This window comes from Octopus sinensis, linkage group LG16 (assembly GCF_006345805.1).
Source record: "Octopus sinensis linkage group LG16, ASM634580v1, whole genome shotgun sequence".
Lineage (NCBI taxonomy): Eukaryota > Metazoa > Mollusca > Cephalopoda > Octopoda > Octopodidae > Octopus > Octopus sinensis.
In genome coordinates, this window is record NC_043012.1 from 45895280 (window position 1) to 45915931 (window position 20652).

Sequence of the window (20652 nt, forward strand, 5' to 3'; positions counted from 1 at the left end):
TTTTTTCTGAAGCAACTATTGGATATTATATATAATTGTGTTTGTGATGTATACACACGGCTGTTTTGTCATAGACTTCCCATTCCTCGTGATATATTATAAAGACTGATCCAATGACGGTGAATATTGTACGTTTTTGATGATCGAAAATTTCAGTCAATAGGCAACATTCGTGCTGAATAGTATTTGCCGACAGAAATTACAACGTCAAAGGCTCACAATGCATGACGTATCAGGTTATTGGTGACTCACTGTGCTCTTGACATTTTAAACTGTTGTGGCTTTGCTCAGTCAGTATAAAGACAGAAAGGAAAGTTGTGGGTAATATTTAGGAATATAACATTCGAGAATTAGACATCATCTGTCAAGTTACAAGTAACTTTGAAGATACAGTATGAAATATGCGAATACAACAGAAAACTAGTAATGGTTTCTTATGTTTAGTAGAAAAAAGAATCTATTGAATTATAGAAATCGATTGATTCGACCCCCAGCTGATCTATTTATATTATTCACTTGAAAAGCATTAAAGCCTAAGATAAACACGAGAAAGATTCAAGCCTGCTCACCGTATCTGTTGTAATTCATGTCTAACTAAATTGCTTGCAAAAACACTCTTTCAAACACTATCTCGGTATGTATGTGGATACATATATATGCATACACATTTATATGTACTCTTATATATAATGAACAAACAAAAACATATGGCCATCACTCGGAAGCAAGTATAAACTGGCTCTGTGACCCACTTTCAAAAGTTAGGTTAAAAAAAACACAGAAAAAATATTGTCAAAAGATTACAGCGTGAAGGCCAGAAAAGTATGACAGAAGAATTTAAAAATTCAAGAAATTTGACATGTATGATATAATTATATATATATATTATCGTCTGCATCCATAAAATGAGTGCACATACAAGATCGTATCAAAAAGTTCCTGCTGCTCTATTTATGTAGCGTGGCAAAAGATGCAGACGTAGTGATGATAGTGAGCAGTGACCTACATGAGGCAGCATGTTGAGTGACATTGCTGTGTTTGCTTCTCAAGTTGTTAACTTTATTAGGTAGGTGGTCACAATTTTTCTATACATAATCAGCTATACCCGAGTTATCAATATCTCCTCGTATCACAGCTTTGCGATGTTCGTCTACTCTTATTTTGAGGGGTAGCATGTTTCGCTTTTGTATAACCAACCACAGCTGCATGGGATGGAGTACACGCAGTCTTTGGTCATATTCTCTTCTATTAGCGGTTTTACTGGAAGGAGATATTTGCGAAGTGTTGTATTACTCTTGAATACTGTCCTGATGTCATATAGGCCGCATATCTTTTGAATATTTTTGGTGAGGCCTTTCACATAAGGTAGACAGATTGTGGACAGTTTTTTGGCCTCATCCTCTCTCTTTTCCATAATTGGAGTGGATAGTATGGTTTTGGGGTACTTGTTGGTTAATAGATCGTTATTGAGGTTGATATTTTCTTCATGGTGTATATCACGATCGCTACTTATATTATTTGCTCGATGTTTTAGGCACTGAGCAATCCCTCTCTTTACACTGTATGGATGGTGGGAATTGAAGTTGATGTATCGTCCAGTAAAGGTCGGCTTGTGGTATACGGATGTCCTGAATCCATACTTGGTGCGTGTTATTAATACGTCCAGGAATGCTAGCTGATTGTCTTTTCCTTTTCCATTGTCAACTGTATAGATGTCTTTATTGCGTTCACATGATCTAACAGTACTTGGACATCTTCCTGGTGGGGACAGAGTATAATGGTGTCATCAACATATCGTAGCCATAGTGTTGGTTTTTGGTGGTGTTAATCCTAAAACCACATTCTCAATGTATTCCATGTATATATTGGTTATTACCAGTGATAATGGCGAACCCATAGCGAAACCCTCTTTTGTCGATATATATCATTGTCCATACTGAAGAAGGTAGTTTCTACATAGAAGGTCAACATTTCCAACAAGTTTCTTATTGGTATACCAGTGCGTTCTTTTAGATGGGTATCTGTCACTAGTTTTACTTGTATCACCGATGGTGCTTCAGCAGTTGGGACTTTAGTGAACAGGCTTATCACACCTAGACTCACCATCTGGTTGGATTCAATGAGGATATCCTTGATCAGTTCTGTGAAATGGGTGGAATTCTTCACGTACGGGGTTGACGTTCCTGCTAATGGACTGATTATATCCATAAGGAAGCGGCTCAGTGGATGACATGCTGAACCTCTACAGCTCACTATAGTCTTAATGGACTACCATCCTTGTGAATCTTAGGGATACTGTACATGTACTGGACATGTGTGGTAATTTACTGTGGTAGTTTACTGTGGTAGTTTACAGGTAACTGACTCAAGTCAGTTACCTGTATTTCATTGGTGTAAAGTGATCCTTGTTCTTGATCAAGAGATCTGTGACATCCTCTCTGTTTCCAGAGTTGGGCCTTTCTTTTCTTTGCTGTAGCTACCATCACTTATAAGACTTGCGAATTTTTCAGAGTAGTCAAACATGTTCATCACCACTGTAGCATTTCCCTTGTCCGCTAGAAGTATTATGATGGAATTGTAACTATGTTGTCTTTTGATAGCGAACATTTCTTCCTTAGTGATGTTTGGTTTAGGAAGTTTTGTTTTTTTCCAGTACCTGTCTCACTTTCCACCTTAGTTCATCTCCCTGAGATTTTGGCTATCTCTTTATGGCTATCTCTTCGATAGTGATTATTATGTCCAAGTAGAGAATTCGCTTGATGGTTGCCGCCTTTGTTCAGTACTGCTTCTGCAGAGCTTTCTAGATGTCAGCTACTTACATTAATAACTGCTTCCACAGTTGGGTGACGGATTTCAGTCTTCATTCTCTGACATTTGAGTTTCATAAACTTCTTAATCTGGCATGTCTTCACCATTTCAAATTCTTTCATTTTTGATTTTTCTAGATCATGTTGGATTCTCATTCTATCATCATCTCTTGTTATTTTCCGAAGTAATGAAGATAATCTCTCTTTGATTTCGTTATTTAGTTGCTGTTTTTCCTTAGGAATGAGAAACCAGATTTGAAAATTCCCCAAGACACCTGAAGTAGGCAGGAGGGTATATGAGCCGGAATGTTGAGTTAACAACAAACAAGATGAGGAAAAATATCCGTCGAATGTAAATAATGTAAATAATGTACACAATTCCTCATCTCTTAAATATAGAACTGTACAATTGTTATGTTTTCATTATTATGTGTAAAGTCCTTTGGTTTTATTTCAAATTTTTCAGTCTCTGGGTGAACCACTCTAATAACCATCTCCCCTCTCTATGAACACTGGGAAGGGAAAAAGTCCTTAACAATGAAGAGAAGTTTGTCATCAAAGAAAGTGCGAAAGTGCATGAAGGAAAGTGCACTACACTTCATGTCATTGCAAAGAAGTTAGGTCGTCATGTGGACATGGTTAGACGAAGGACCTTTCGCCAAGGAAGAAACGCTCCGATTGTGGGACCTTCAAGTCTGTGACAGCCAGGAATTTAAGGAATATTGACCGCAAATTACGTGGGAATCCTGGGCAACAAAGCAAAGCCATTTTCACCGCCTCGGCCTTCCTCATGTACCGAAAACCACCAGAAATCGCATCCTCGGGATCATAGCTTCTGTGTGAGAACCTCTAAAACTACATCGTCACAGAAGTTTGAATCTTCAATGGGCCGAAAAGTACATGCCATTAGACATGAGCTCCGTTCTGTTCATTGAAGAAACCAGGGTGACCCTTGACGGATCTGACGATTGGCCAAATGGTTGGGTCTATTTTGAAGATGAGCGTCACCAACAGGTTGGAGGAGACCTGTTTCGGGCTGGTGTCATTAGGGACAGACATTTTGGCCCTGTCAGTGTGTCTGAAGGGGTTAAAATGACCGCAGCCGCATACTGCAATCTCCTGAAGGAAGTTTTGATCCCTGGTTAGATGACACACTGCTGTCACTTCTAACGAATGTCGTATTCATGCATGACAATGCTCCCTGCCATTCTGCTAGGACCACTGAAACATAAGTAGGTTCTTACACCATACAAGGTGAAAGGCTGATGGTGTAGCCGCTAGCATCTCCATACGTTAACCCTATCGAAAATAACTGGTCCATCATAAACAAGATATGCATGCCGATGGACGCCAATTAACATCGAAAGATGTGTTATGGGTGAACATCAAAGCTGCAGCAGAGGCAGTCCAGCTTGCTGCTATAAAGAAACTGACAGATTCCATGACTAATAAGGGTTTTAAGTTATCTATCGAGAGGGCGCTCAAGGGGCTAAATAATTCATTATGTCAAGAAATGTAATATTATTGTGGTTTTTCTGTTAATTATATACTCAATGTATGATTAATATGTATCATTACCCTTCATCTTCTGACAAAGAAAAAAAATGTAGATAGGCGATTTACATTCAAAAGCTATTAGCGTGGTTCACCCCCCCCCCTGAAGAATCTAAAATAAGAAAACAAAGGTCGTTACACAGGATAATTAAAATATAGTATTGGTGTTTCTATAGTCTGCAAACCAGCTGGGAAAAGATTGTATCAAAATCGATTCACAGAAAACCTGAATTTCATTCCTAAGCTATTATCGTGGTTCTGGGTATATATATATATATACATATATATATATATATACATATATATATATATATATATATATATATATATATATATATATATATATATATATATATATATATATATATATATATATATATATATATATATATATAATATATATATATATATATAAGATATATAACATGTATAGGTGGGAGTGTATGTAGGTGTGTGAGTGTGTGTGTGTGTGCATTATATACTACTGTATGTGTGTGTTAATTAAATGATTGTTCATAAGCTCCTGCAAACTTTAGCGTATCAGAAATATAATCCTTCGTAGCCTGCAATTATAAAACAGGTGCTTGTCTCGGAGGATGATTTTGCAAACATATGCCAAGAATCTTCGACTGCTCTCTGTATGCAATGCGTCATTAATGCATTTCGAAATAAAACTACAATCGTTTTCAACTATTCAGTGCACTGGAAATTTTCCGCTAATAAAATTAGAGTCAGTACAACGGTGTACATTCTTGCTTTAATTAAATATTACCCAATAATGTTGAACATTAAGGCATATTAGTAAAATAAATGCACACAGCTGCCTAGTAAAAGCTATAGAGCAGGTGTGGCCCAAGGGCTTACTGAAAAGGCGAAGAAATGCAAGAAAACGCGATCAATAAAACGAACAGAAACGCTGCGTTCCATGCAAGCTGGAGAAAATATGCATTAGATTTGTGAATACACATAAGAGACATAGTATATTTTTAAATGTTAATTTACGAGATCTGTTCTTCACAATTCCTTCTGGTGTTAACATGTTTTAAGCATTGATCGGGCTGTCGTGGAAAGGACATCGAATGTATTATTTCACGACGTCTTTAAGTAGCATACAACTACTCTGAAGTAACTGATACGTTCTTTTTTTATATTTTTAAAGAATGAATTCAGGCACACACACACACACATCCACACACGCACACACACACACGCATACACACACACGCACGCACACACACACACACACACACACACACACACACCACACACACACACACACACACAGCTACCTAAAAGTGGTTTTGAAGTTTGGAACGAGGCTTGCAATTTCGGTGGAAGGATAACTCAATTACATCGACCCCAGTCCCCGATTATTACTTATTTCATCAAACCCCTAAACGCAAATTCGACCTTGGCAGAAGGGAAACTGAGAACATAAAGACAGACGAAATACCTATTTCTTTATTACCCACAAGGGGCTAAACATAGAGGGGACAAACAAGAACAGACATAGGTTTTAAGTCGATTACATCGACCCCAGTGCGTAACTGGTACTTAATTTATCAACCCCGAAAGGATGAAAGGCAAAGTCGACCTTGGCGGAATTTGATCTCACAACGTATCGACAGACGAAATACGGCTACGCATTTCGCCTGGCGTGCTAACGTTTCTGGCAGCTCACCGCCCAACTGCTACGTAATAATAAAGGTGTCAATGACACACCCTACGCCTGTGTTTACTGAGATAAAACTTGCTCAATTCTCATTAAAAATGTTTGAAGTATTTCATATATATTTTTGCTCTGTAGAGTGAAAGGCAAGGATTTTACGTGTGGCTGCACGTATATTAGTATTTTTTATCAGTCAAGTGCAGTTATACAACATATAGCTAAAAGATCCCTACCCTCGATAATCTACAAGTGTTTATCATGATGATTCAGAAAGAGTACGTCATTCCTCACACACAGATTTAGAAATTATTGAACAGTTCCCAAATAAAGATTCTTGTCTCACATCTTGCAAAGTAAGCTACTAGATGATATTCAATTTTCTCTCATTCCCCCATTCTAATCGACTATATGTCTGCTTGTCTGTCTGAGCAGTTGCTACATGTGGAATTCTGTGGTATTTAAATTTAAGAAAAAAACCTGACTTATCTTCCGGCGAATTACTTTAGGTAGACCATCTTTTTCGATAATTTCGTTATTTTTATAGTAGATATAATAAGCAGTTATCTCAGGGCAATGGACGCCATATGTATCACGTGACTTTTCAGTATAAATGCTAAAGTACACTATTTCGGTTTAATCTACAGTAATTCGCCGGCAGATAGTCATGTGTTTTAAAATTTATTCTAAACAATATCGACATACGTCTTTTATTAACTTTATTCACTAACACGTATTTACGTTTATTTAACTTCTCCATAAAGAATTAATCCACAATAATACTCTATTTCAATATTTTAGTTCGTAACTTTTAATAATATTAATGTCTTTAACTTAGGGATTACATTACAGGTTTTGTTTCTTTATATATTTTCTTTATTCCTTATCATATTATGAGGTAAGTGAAACTTTTAGTTTTTAGATTTTTTATTAGGAATGTGACCTGAGGAGTGACTGCTTTTGGGAGTAAAATCGTTTTTCCGTTCTAATAAACTTGGATATGGATTTTTTATATGATTTTATGTAGTCCTAATTCAGCCATGAAACACACGTAGTCGATGCACTAGCACTTACTTTTAGACATTATATTATTGTATTAATTTTTATTGTTCAATGGTTGGGCGGGTTCTTCATTGCCTGAGATGTGGAATGGTGGTTTGTCTCTAAAATAGTTATATACATATATTATATACTACGAAATTCAGTCTAATATAATAATATTTAACATGTAAGGCTGGAATAATAATGTATTCCCTATTATTATTATTATTATTATTATTATTATTATTATTATTATTATTATTATTATTATATATATATATATATATAATCCACATCATCAAAACAAATGGACAACAAATTCGGAATACAAATGTTCACCAAATTCCAGTGAAATAACCTATAGAGACATATGGTCACAAAATGTTTCTAAATTTTTCTTTCCGCAACCTACACGGCAGAAGTGAGGCTGGAAGAAAGATAAAAAAGATACGGTTTATCAAAATGTTAAAACCTGTTCTGAACGGAAATAACAACAATAATATAACGACGAATTAATGATGTGGATTAAAAAATATCTCTAGCACATAAATATAGACAAGTTACAGAATACAGGTAACTTGCATTACGGAATATTTTTTTAATGTTAAAATGCCATAATAAAAAACGTGCAAAACCAGACCATGTTTTAACATGATTCAACTAATATATATATATATATATATATATATATATATATATATATATACATATATACACAAAATATGGGGTTTTAGTTTACAGGTGATCTAAACGACTAGGCACGTAGTGTAACGGTATACCAAGCGTTTTAGATTTCCGAAATAGCGGATATATAATTTTTAAAGAGGACAACAAACGGCTAAGGCAAGACAAACATCTCAAGTCATATACGTTATTATTACTGGAAAAAAATTGAAAGTCTTATCCCATACCAGAGTATGAGATATTCCGTCATTGGAGATATATAGGGAAATAAGAAGAGTATAGATTAATGAAATAACGACATTGTGGACAGGAGAAAAAGAATGAGATGAAGAAAAAGAAGAAAGTGAAAAGAGAAGCATAAGAGTAAAAGAGGATAGCGCAAAAAGCAAAATGCAGCAAGGGCGAAGGGATTCAAAGAGAATAGTAAGTGCCTGGTCTGTAGAGGTTGGGGAGGAAATCTAGTAGTAAGTGCTTGTGTCCGTTTTATCGCTAAGATCAGTGGTTGCAGAAATATTATTAGCTATGGGGGTATGAGTATGTATGTAGTCGTGATAGGAGGAACCAGTTGAATGTTAAATTATTTAAGAATAAGATTCGAATTTGAATATTGGGGGATTTTTAAGGTCAAGATTTTAAAATAAATTGAAGAATTAACATATGTCTTGTAAAGTGTTAAGGTAAGGCTTATTGAAGAGATATACAAGGGCATGTGTTAACGATCATGAAGGTATTATTTTAATGTGATGCATGGAGGGTGAAGCAGTTACTACTAGATATCCTCCACAACCACTTCGGGCTAGAAGGATACCACTAGCGCCTACTATACTCGTTGAATCCTTTTAATTTTACTTCATTCGTTTTACGTTATCTTCCTTTACCTCCTCCTCCTCTCTCCTTATTTACCCTTATATATTTATTTATTTATCTTCATGGTTATAGACCTTATTTTATCCTTAATGTCAATCCTTGCATATCTCCCTGGCTCCCTATACCTCTCTATTAATTAATTTATTTGTTTATTCTCTTTACCCCTTAATAGCCTCTTCCACTATCATTCTCTTACGGAGCGTCGATACGATCCCGTCTATTTCTTGATATTTACGCAATTAAATCTTTACCCAACAGGGATTTACACAGGATTGCACGTAATGACTTATGGACTAACATCTACACGATCAGAAAGTGGAACTGTGAACTTGTATGCTTCTTTTTCTTCACCTCCTTATTTATCTTGCCATGTCCTCTATGTCGCCATCTCATTAATCTATACCCTTCTCATTCTCCCTATTTGCCGCCGATGACCGAATATCGAATACTCTGGAGCATCCCAGAAACAGCTGTAAGACTGAATGTTTCTAATAATAATAACAACGTATATGGCTTGAAATGTTTGTCTCACCTTAACGCTTGTTGTCCCCATTAACAATTATATATATATATATATATCTTGTCCTTCAGATGTCATCACTATTCTTTCTCATGATTAGATACTTAAGAAAGCGCAATGCAGCATTGTTTGAAATACAAGATTTTATGCTTTGGGTGGCTACTGTGTTCATATCTTACACCTTAGATTCTGATGCTCGGTATATTAATGAGGAACTACGGGATTCAACGTTACGTAATACGGTAGAGTGCCATGATTCTATCGAAAGTATTCATAAATAAAGTTATATTTTAAACCAAGTCAAAGGCCATTGTAGTATGATTAATTAACTATTTACTGAACTCTTCTCACAATAACTTAGTGACCCACAGGAGTTCCTAATGCACGCTGTGTTAATCTGTCAATCCATTACGCATGTCAATCGGTCGACTAATAATTATGAAAACAAACAATTTGGTTGGGATTTTCAGTGACAGAAACTGAGAACAAATGAAAAACAATAGTTTTCACTTCATAGACTGGATGGTGATAATAAACAGCGTGCAATACTATAATACGTTGCACCAATCCATTAAAGGTATGTATTGGACACATTAATCCCTCGTGTATGGACGTTCATTAATTAAAAGTAGATGCATTGCTTCGTTCATTTCTCTCTGTCTATATACATCAGGCTAAAAGAGGAGATGTTGACGCGGTGCCTACATCCATGTACGCAAATGCACACATATTGCATATCTGCTTATGAGTTAAAAGTATCTCTAGCTATCTATAAATACATGTGTGTTTATGTTTGAGACAATACTTTCGCCAATACGGACATAGAAACAAAACCATGCATATACATATGCTTACTAAAGTAGCAAATGAATTATTACAAAAGAAAGGATCATTCATTATATGTGATTGTTAAAAATTTATACTAGCTTACATTTATATTAGTGCGAGCTCCGCTGTGGGTTAAGACATTTGTTTCCCAAACACATGGTTGCGAATGTAGTCCCGCTGCAAAGTACCTTGGGCAAGCGTTTTCTACTATAGCCTCGAGGCTATATTATATATTTATGTGTGTATGCGTGTGTGTGTGCGTGCATGTATGTCGTTGTGTGTTCCCCTGCACATCCTCGTAACTTAATTCTTCGGTAAAGGAGACCGATAACGGGCTTAAAACAATGTTCGTTCACAAAACGAAATTCTTTGGCAGCAGTCAATAAAGACGTTTGCAAAGAGTTATAACATAAATATTAGTTGTGGAAAAAGCTCACGTATTGAACAATGTGTGGCTGATTCGCTCTTAAATGATTGTGTGTTTGCTATAGCTATCTTCTTTCACTTTCTCTTATACGTAATTGTATTTATAAGGATGGCTCGACGAGTTTTGTTAAATCGAGACTCAGATAGATTTACTTGATAACTGAGTGCAGTTCCTGCAGCAGAGGATCTAGTCTTTCATCAACCACCGTTTGGGATTTCAGCTCTTTCATATTTTCATTTTCACCCCAAACCACACACACACACCAACACACCCACACACACACCAACACACCCACACACACAAACACAAACAAAAGCACATATATATATATATATATATATATATATATATATATATATATAGGCGCAGGAGTGGCTGTGTGGTAAGTAGCTTGCTAACCAGCCACATGGTTCCTGGTTCAGTCCCACTGCGTGGCATCTTGGGCAAGTGTCTTCTGCTATAGCCCCGGGCCGACCAATGCCTTGTGAGAGGATTTGGTAGAGTGTGAGTCACTCGGTTACTACTGCTAAATATTAAATATTAACAAATTTAGACACCTACTTATATTTTGTGTTCTATTTATCCTGTTTGCACCAATATAATTCAAATTATGAATATATACATATTATATGAGATATGTACATTTATATATGTGCACTAGTAATTCTTTCAAACAGCGTATTTCCAATCATCTGTCCTCCTTCAGAGTCCCGGAAATGAGATACGTGACATCGCTGGCCAGCCATATCTGGCAATTACGAGACAAAGATCGTATGGATAATACTCGAGAACTCTGGACCCTACATAAACGGGACGAAATGGTGCAAAGTATGCATTGCCGAACGCGCGATGATCCTTCAAGACTCGCTCGAGCCAGAGGAGATCCTGAACTCCAGTACGGAGATTTTCGGATCATGCCTACATTTTAGAAAATTCCTGCTGGTCTTTTGAAATCGCATGGCGGCAGCACAGCCGGAATACAATAGCCAAGGCCAGAGAGAGACAATCATTTACCTTCGTGGTGCTTTGGTGACCGCAAGATGGCAGCGTGGCCGAAGGTCGAGGGACAATGACAAAGGAAGATAATCACCTCGGGTTTTACCCTTAAAAACGAGGCGTTTCCCCCTCCATATTTTAACATTCTTTGGCCAGTAGTGTTTGGGGTCAGAAGATACGTTGTAAGGCTAATCTCCTTATGAGAGAAAAACCAGGATAACCTTATAAACCGACTTAACCCACTGCTCTACATCTTAGAGTGTGCTTCTCCTCCGGATTTATGTATTTCTGCAGACGATCCTTTTTCGCTGACTGACCAGGGTTTTCCACAGTGACCACGTGGTTTCTGTTAAATAGCTGACCAGCGCAGCGCTTCTACATATTTTACGGAAACCACGAGTCTTCCATAATTATAGAGAGAGATTTGATCTCGGATACTCCACCAACAACATCTCCATGCCATCCAACGAGCTGTATACCCGAATGCTGCTGGAAAAGAAAATGAATGTGATCAGAGATGGAAACATTTTCACTACGACCAAGCCGCACCATCCTCAGAGAGTAAAAACAACGACATTATGTCGAGAAAACTCTCACCCAAATTTAAAGATTTCGAACACTTCGAGGCGGATCTCCTGATGTTTCGTAAGTTCTCTTCATCCTTTCAACGTAAGTTCCGTCCGATATTAGATTCTCAAAGGACTTAGATAGGCCCTAATCTTCTCCAATAAAACAAAAAATAATTATACAGGCTAGACACCCCTAAGTATGATAGACTGCTAGATAATAATATCACACAAAAATATAATCTCGCCTCCCCGCACGTATAATGATATAAACGGTGAAGCTAAAGATTTAACTAACGAACTAGAGATAGGTGGTAGAGTAAAGATCCTGGCTAAAAGAATCGCGTTCATCACAATAAAAGATCATAAACCGAACTTTGCCCATAACCCTAAATGCCGATTGATCAATCCAGCCAAATCCGAGATCGGTCTGACGAGGGAACACATTTTGAGAGAAATCAAGAACAGCATACTGAGGGCCACCAAGCTGTCTCTATGATGCAGTGCTAACGAAGTGGCGGCTTGGTTCGACGCCAACAAAGGTAGAGACAGGGCAAGGTTCACCCAATTTGATATAGTCGATTTTTACCTCTCTATAACAAAAGGGCTACTGATCGAGGCGCTTTCTTTCGCTAGGAGCTTCACTAGCATTAGCGAAAGAAAGGTAGAGATAATCATGCACGCCAGGAAGACAGTGTTTTTCAATTAAAGCTCGGTATGGGTGAAACAACCCGACCCCACGGGCTACTTCGACATAGTGATGGGAGCCTACGACGGCGCTGATATTTGCACCTTATCGGGTTATATATCCTAGATACCCTTACAAAAAGCTGTTTCTATGGGCTTGAACAGCACCATGGAGACCAACCTCTACCATCGGACTTCTTAGACATCATGATGGGCCTGGTTACGGTATTTATAGGCCCTACCACAGACCGAACGAGAGGCTGTCGTACGTAAACACAGCCTCCTGTCACCCACCCATAGCATTTAAGAACCTGGTAAAAGGCGGCAGCAAGGGGATTTCGAGCCTTTCTTCTAGCCAAGAAGCCTTCGTCACAGCAGTCCCGTGCTATAATGAGGCCCTAGCTGACAGCTGGGTTAGGGACCGCATCTCCTACATGCATGAACTGAACGGTTGCAGAAGCAAGCGCCACTGAAATACGATTTTGTTTGACCCTCACTCCCTTAACACAATAGCACACGTAGATAGACTTTTCCTTAAATAGATAGATAAGCATTTCACTAGCTCCCTTAGGAACTGTCCCATATACAACAGGCACAACATAAAGGTCTTCTTTAGCTACTCACACAACATTAAGAGTTTGCTGGTTAGCGTCCCTAGGACACAGGAAGAGACGGGTTGTTCATGCAGGATCCGAAGCAGTTGCCCAGTAGGAGGCCGCTACGAAAGACAAGGTACCGTATATGAAGCGGTGGTTCTAATACGACATGCCTTCAACACTGGCAGAAACAATGACGGTTGTGGACATGAGAACAAAGGCAGTAACACAGCCATCATCATCATCATCCCCACCATGGATGGCAGCATTTCTATCAACGGCAGCAGCAGCAGCAGCATCACCAGCAGCGACATCGTTACCATCACCACCATCCACAGCCTCACAGATAGCTATGCCGGCATCTACGATACCAGACCTATTAGCTACTATAGTAGAAGTAGCAGAAGTAACAGGTCCAGTTGCAGTAACACAGCCACTATCGCCACCACCAAAACAATGGATGGCAGCATCACTATCAACGGCAGCGACATCGAGGCTAAACTCAAAGTGGTCTACCCCACTATAATATATATATATATATATATATATATATTATATATATATATATATATAATATATATATATATATATATATATATATATATATATATATATATAGGGTCATCCCATAAATAATGCATTTTTTCAATCGGATGAATCAGAATTCGCAATGCGGGGGACGGGATAAACTACCTGCATCGACTTGCTATAAAATCAGGTAGTAATTTTACCTTGTCATTACTTTTAGTGCAAGTCTTCAGTAGTGCAGTTCAATGCTATAATGGGAATGACAAACGAACATATTCGGTATATTTTGCATCACGAGTTCAATAAAGGCAACAACACAACTGAAAGTGCGAGGAATATTAATGTAGTGTATAGGGATCGGGTAATAAGCGTAAGCTAGTGTCAACCGTGGTTCCAGTACTTCCGAGCCGCAAACCACAGCGTATAAGACGAGTCCCGTCCTGCAAGGTCTATAGAGCTCAATGAGAATATCCTGCAATCCCTGGTGAAATAAAACTCCATCGTAACAGTTGAGGAACTAGCAGTGAAGATTGGATTTGGTCATTCAACCATTCATCGACACCTCTGTGCCATCGAAATGTAAGCAAATTCTGTCAATGTGTTCGTCATAAACCTTCCGAGTCTAATTGCGCGTAGAGTGTCAATGTGTGTTCTTCTCTGTTGTCACGTCTCATGATTAAACCTTTTTAGGACTGCATAGTGTCTAGTGACGAGAATTTGGTACACTATATAAAAGACAAACGCTGAAGATAGTGGGTAGGGAAAGGAGAAACACCGGCACCCAATGCTAAATAAGGTCTTCACACCCGTAAAATTTTATCTGTTTGGTGGGATATGAAAGATTTAATCAAACCAAACGATAACAAAGAAGATCTACGGGGAGCAGCTTGACCGACTTAAGTCACGCCAGAAGAAAAACGACCATCATTGGTTTGAAAACGAAAGGTGTTCTTCCATCAGGATAATGCTCGGCCATATACATCGAGGATGACATTCCAAAGGCTAGAGCAGTTTGAATGGGAAACGAAGCTCCACCACCCATATTCGCGGATATTTCTGATTATCATTTATTCCACAGTCATCAAAACCATTTGAACGGAAAAAATATGAATTCCGTAGACGAGGAGTATTTTTCATCATGGACAAGTGAATTTTGGAGAAGGGGCCTTGCAAGTCTACCAGATAGATGTAAGATCATTGTAGAAAATGAAGGAGAGTATATTTCAGATTATAAAAGAACTTTGTCTTCGTTTATCTTAATTTTGAAAGCCCTAAAGGCAATATGAGACACAGCTTACAACGTTCCCGCTAGATTTAGTCGAGGTAGAACACAAATTAACTTCATACCGTTTCATGGCAATATTTCCGCTTTTAATGCTAAGGGAAGTAACTCTGAGTGAGTTCATTTGATAGTCATGGTTTCATAGCTATCTTTAAGTAGAAATGTGTAAGATGAGTAAGCAGATATGAATTAAAGCTAGTCAAAATTTCCAGGCGGTGAATTCACAAGTCTCCGATATCCCAGTGCCTAAAATGTGTCAACAGCAGGGTACCCATGAGGAATGATCTGGATGTAGTCCGGCCTCCTTAGATTGTAAGAAGTTAGAAGTCGAAACACCTGCTTGGGGAGGGTTTCTGTCTTGAGAAAATCTTATTAATATATGTGTGTGTGTTTGTTTGTATGTGTATGTGTGTGTAGCTGTGAGTGTGTATATATGCGTATGCGCATATATATATATATATATATATATATATATATATATGTGTGTGTGTGTGTGTGTGTGTGTGTGTGTGTTTGTGTACATGTTTGCTACATATTTTTCACGTGCATTTTATCCAAATATATATTTCTTTTTGCCCACAAGGGGTTAAACATATAGGGGACAAATAAGGACCGACAAAGGGATTAAGTCGATTACATCGACCCCCGTGCGTAGCTGGTACTTTATTTATAGACTCCGGAAAGATAAAAGGCAAAGTCGATCTCGGCGGAATTTGAACTCAGAATGTAACGGCAGATGAAATACCTATTTCTTTACTACCCACAAAGGGCTAAACACAGAGAGGACAAACAAGGACAGACAAAGGGATTAAATCGATTATATCGACCCCAGTGCGTAACTGGTACTAAAGTTATCGACCCCGAAAGGATGAAAGGCAAAGTCGACCTCAGCGGAATTTGAATTCAGAACATAACGGCAGACGAAATACTGCTAAGTATTTCTCCCGGCGCGCTAACGTTTCTGCCAGCTCGCCGCCTTGTCTAACTATATAGCTCTGTCTGTAACGCTCTATCCTCTCATTTATACGCAAACACACTCACAAGTACATGCACACATGCAGAGACATACTTCGTATAGCTTATTGAACTCCCAGTTAATAAATTTGGACCTGAAGCCTTGCTGACTGATATATTGCAATTATTAATACTGACTTCTGAAGAATTACTGAGTTGAAATCTATATAACTTAACTGTTACATTTAATAGCAATGTATGTTAGAAGGCAACTGCTCTTATTTCTGTGTTGATGCAATAAATGTTGTCAGACAACCACATTTAAACCTAATTATTATATTTTTTAATTATATGTCTCATTATTGGTACCATTTCAGCAATATTCATAATTTCAAGTTATCATTGCTATTATTTCATCATGTCAACTTAAGTTTATTTTCGACAGATTAATATTTTGTAGAATAGAATTGACAGATTATTTCTTTTTTATATACTCGCTTCGACATCAACATTAGAATTTTCCACACGAATAGGCGAAAAAAATTCCCTACAACTTGTCAAAATAATTGAAAAAGCTTTAGTTTCTCATTCTGAAATATCTTCAATATTCGTCAAAAGCAAAAACAACAAAAATATCCCGATAGACAAAAGGAAAATAGTTTTTTTCTATATTTCAACAAACTATTATTTGATTACAACTGTATATAATACATCTATTACTAGTACTCGTACTTGTCAACAATTTGTATCAGGCATAATTAATGCAGAATACGAAGTGCAGAACATTGTCAAGAAAATAAACAAATATCATGTCTCCATTCGGGGATTTGGCAAGAAACTGGCTATCCAAGGAACTCAAGGATGATACAAAGTGTATTTTTTCTTAATAGCGTTATCATTGATAGTTTAATATATCATTTCAAAAAACACCTATATGTGTTCATCGAGTCTTGATAATTTTCCCCAAATGAGCGATGGAAACCTGTAATCATAAGTTAATTGGGTAAGTGAAACGAGATCGTTGGCAGAAGATTCCTAGCTTGAGGGTTAACCTTCAAACATCCCCGGCCAAATGAATTGTGAGGGAATTCTTACATTTGCGACTTTCGAGATAGAATACGATACGCTTGTCCTCGTGGCAACAACCCATCTCCGAATGAGCTTGCAAATCGTGCCATTCATCCTAAAGAAGCAAAACTGTCAAGTAACAGTACAACGATACCAACGCAACAGATTATTAATATTTTTGCAATTTCGCCGGATTATATTAAAAATAGTAAAATTGAATAAATATAAATGTAAAGTTGCATAACGGATATTATGCGTAATATGAGTAACATGTTCAATAATTCATGAACGAAAACATAGCCCACGTCAGGGTGAAACTGAAATTAATGTCGGAGAATTTCTAATTTAGCGGATATACGCATGACACTAAATCGAAAATGTGTCGATCATTAAAATACTACTACTACTACTACTACTACTACTACTACTACTACTACTACTACTACTACACTTTTACTCTTTTACTTGTTTGACTGCGGCCATGCTTGAGCACTGCCTATAGTCTAGCAAATCGACCTCAGGACTTATTCTTTGGGAGCCTAGTACTTACTCTATCGGACCCTTTCACCGAACCGCTAAGATACGGGGACGTAAACACACCACCATCGGTTGTCAAGCGATGTTGGGAGGACGAACATAGACACACAAACATATACACACATATTCACACAGCGTTGTGAAACCGTCGAGTCCTTGGCGACTAAACCGACAACACAACTAAGCTTGCTTTGTGAGGAGGGTGGATTTTCGGTATAAAAACAGGATCCGGCAAGGGGCAGAGGAAGTAAGACGAGTCAATGGTTATTCCGAAAACAGGTAGACGGAACTCGTGTGCCTTGGTTGGCAGTCTGCCTAGTAGAAGGAACACTGATTTAGAACTGCGGTAGACAGGAAACATTAGTCACAATGGTGACAACCAGTCAATGTCCAACGGCTCCATGCCTGGAATGAAGATGATTGAACCGCGAATCAAGAATATCAGTAATATTTGGATGAAACTACAGGGCCAACTGAATTTCCTCTGTCTCCTAGTGACAATCATGATTATGGACGCCAGCACACAGAAATGCGAAGGGAACAGGCCGAACTTTTGGGTAGTAAGAGCTCTGCAATATTGGTAGACAATCTTACTAGAGATGGTGTCTTGATAAAAATACAAACCTTATTGTTGAGTGAAGATGTCTAATACAAATGTATCAAATGACGGTGTTAATGAGGCTGGAACCAAAGGCGAAAGCCTTTCTCCCGGCAGGCGCCCTGTGGTTCAGCAGCGCAGGCCCAGTCGTCATCTAGAGACTACTTGAACACAAAGCTAGAGGCAGAGAAAAAGGTGGAATAAGGAGGCAAACCGAACGGCAATTGAATGTTGGATCAGGATTGAACCCAATACAAAGGAAATCCGACAATGAATGAAACCAAATGGAATGAAAAAAGTGAGCAACGGTTAGCCGACCAGGCAAGAGCGATAAGAACAAAAGAGCGATTAACAGACATAGAAATTGAAGAGATAAAAAGGCAAGTAGAAAATAGAAATAATACTTCACCAACAGATACGTTGCCCAGTGAAAATAGAGAAATGAATGGCGGCAGTGAAGACGTAGAGCAAAGTGTAAATGTAAACACATTCTCAGCAAATGAAGCAGGAGTAATAGGAAGAGCTATAGTACAAGAATACAATGATGACCAACAAGATATAGTGAAGATGCTGAGTCGATATATTAGAGAAGATCAGGATCAAGCACCCCCCAATCTGAGGTACTTTGATCGATGCAAGCTCAATATTGAAATCGAAAAAATAGATTCGGTCCTTGGGCTAGTCCAAACGAGAAATATAACTGAATTTAACATGGGTATTTAGGATGCAGCTATGGTTGCTGCAGATATAGTTGGATACAAAAGAAGAGATGAAACAGAACGTAAAGAACCATTCAGGCGTAGACGAATTTGTGAGAAACAAAGTTAAAAAGACATTTTGGACAAGTTAATAGATTGAGTACAGAGTAGTTGCAGAACGAAAGCATAAGGAAAATGCTGGAAAGAACATGTAGAATAAGCTAATGTGATATTGGAAGAACTGTAACAAAGAGTTGGAGCAATCAAAGCAACACTGGAAAGGGAGGACAATGGAGCAAAAGAATTCAGGCAAAATAGATTGTTTGAAGTAAATCAGAAGAAACTCTTTCAAAAACTAGATGGGCAATTACACGTAACAATGATACCAGATGCAGAGGAAAGCAGGTTATTCTGGGGAGGGATCTGGGACGAAGCTGTAGAGCAGATTGAAGAAGCCGCATGAAATCCAAGATTGCCTAAGGAATATAGACGGCCAAAAACACAGACTACAGAAATGATAAAAATGTAGTTAAAATTTCCCAAATTTGAAGAGCTCAGGGCCGGATGCGGTCCAAGGTTATTGGATGAAGAAGCTGAGAGGGCTTCATGAAAAGACAGCGCAACCAACAGCTAAATGGGTACTTGCAGAAAGACGCAGTACCCAGCTGGATGACGAAGGGAAAGACATCGTTGTGTGCCAAGGATCTTGAAAAGGGAAATGTTGCATCCAGCTTTAGACCTTCAACTAATGTTGAAACCTATGTCATGTACATAGGCCAATTAATCTGTATAGATACCTGGAAAACAGTGGGCTGGTACCAAGTGAACAGGAAGGGTGCCGAAAGAGTAGCCGCCGAACGAAGTATCAGCTCTTAATTGATAATGTAATTATGAGGAACTGCAAGATGAGACACACAAACCTGATCATGGCATGGATTAACTATAGTAAAGCTTAGTATATGATACCACACTCCTGGATAATAAAAAGAATGGAAATGTATGGAATAGTATAAAATATGAGAAACCTTATACGGAATAACATGAAATGCTGGAGAGTATGGAATAAAATACGATGCAGGGAATAAAATACGATGGGAGGTGAAAATCAAGACAGGAATCTTCCATCGAGGCAGTGTACCCCCACTGAGCTTCGTACTGGGACTGATCCCAGAAAACAAAGTATGAATGACGGTGACACTTTCCCAAAAATTTGCAACTCTAAACAAAACCTGAAAGTAATTGGTAAAATCCGTCTTGTACTTAGAAATATAATTTCAGCTAACGATGTTGATATTATAGGTCTCAATCAGCTGTACTATGCATCCGCTGAGATCTCAACGATTCTATGTAGTTAAAAGATTAGAAAACGACAACAATTCCACAAAAAGCCTATTTGGCAAGAGCGTCTTCAACAATAAATATAGTTACTTAGGTCTTAAATTTGACAAGAATATGAAATCATCAAAAATCTGAAAATTAAAGAAAAAGCATATGAAAACGATACTTGACATCAATACTATCATAGAAATTATCAAGCCAGAAATATGTACTAAAGCTACCCGCATAGCACAGTATCAAAAGTGCGATACATTCTTCAAGGACAACATGTTAAATAAGAACCCCCAAAAAAATTATCCAGGAAAATTGGGAAATTACCAGATACAGTAATGCCTGTCCCATCAAAAGGAGGGTATGAATTTTAGAAGCAATTTAGCAGAAGCAAAAACGCACAATAAAACGATTGATAA

At 37.9% G+C, this 20652-nt stretch overlaps 1 long non-coding RNA gene across 1 annotated transcript in view; it reads left to right on the forward strand.

The window, feature by feature from the left end:
- LOC118766623 overlaps window positions 1-7077 on the forward strand; it is a 14303-nt gene extending 7226 nt beyond the window's left edge. Inside the window, exon 3 of the long non-coding RNA XR_005002561.1 lies at window positions 6943-7077. This is a non-coding gene — a long non-coding RNA (uncharacterized LOC118766623). The remainder of the gene's footprint in view (window positions 1-6942) is intronic.
- The last annotated feature ends 13575 nt before the right edge of the window (window positions 7078-20652 follow it).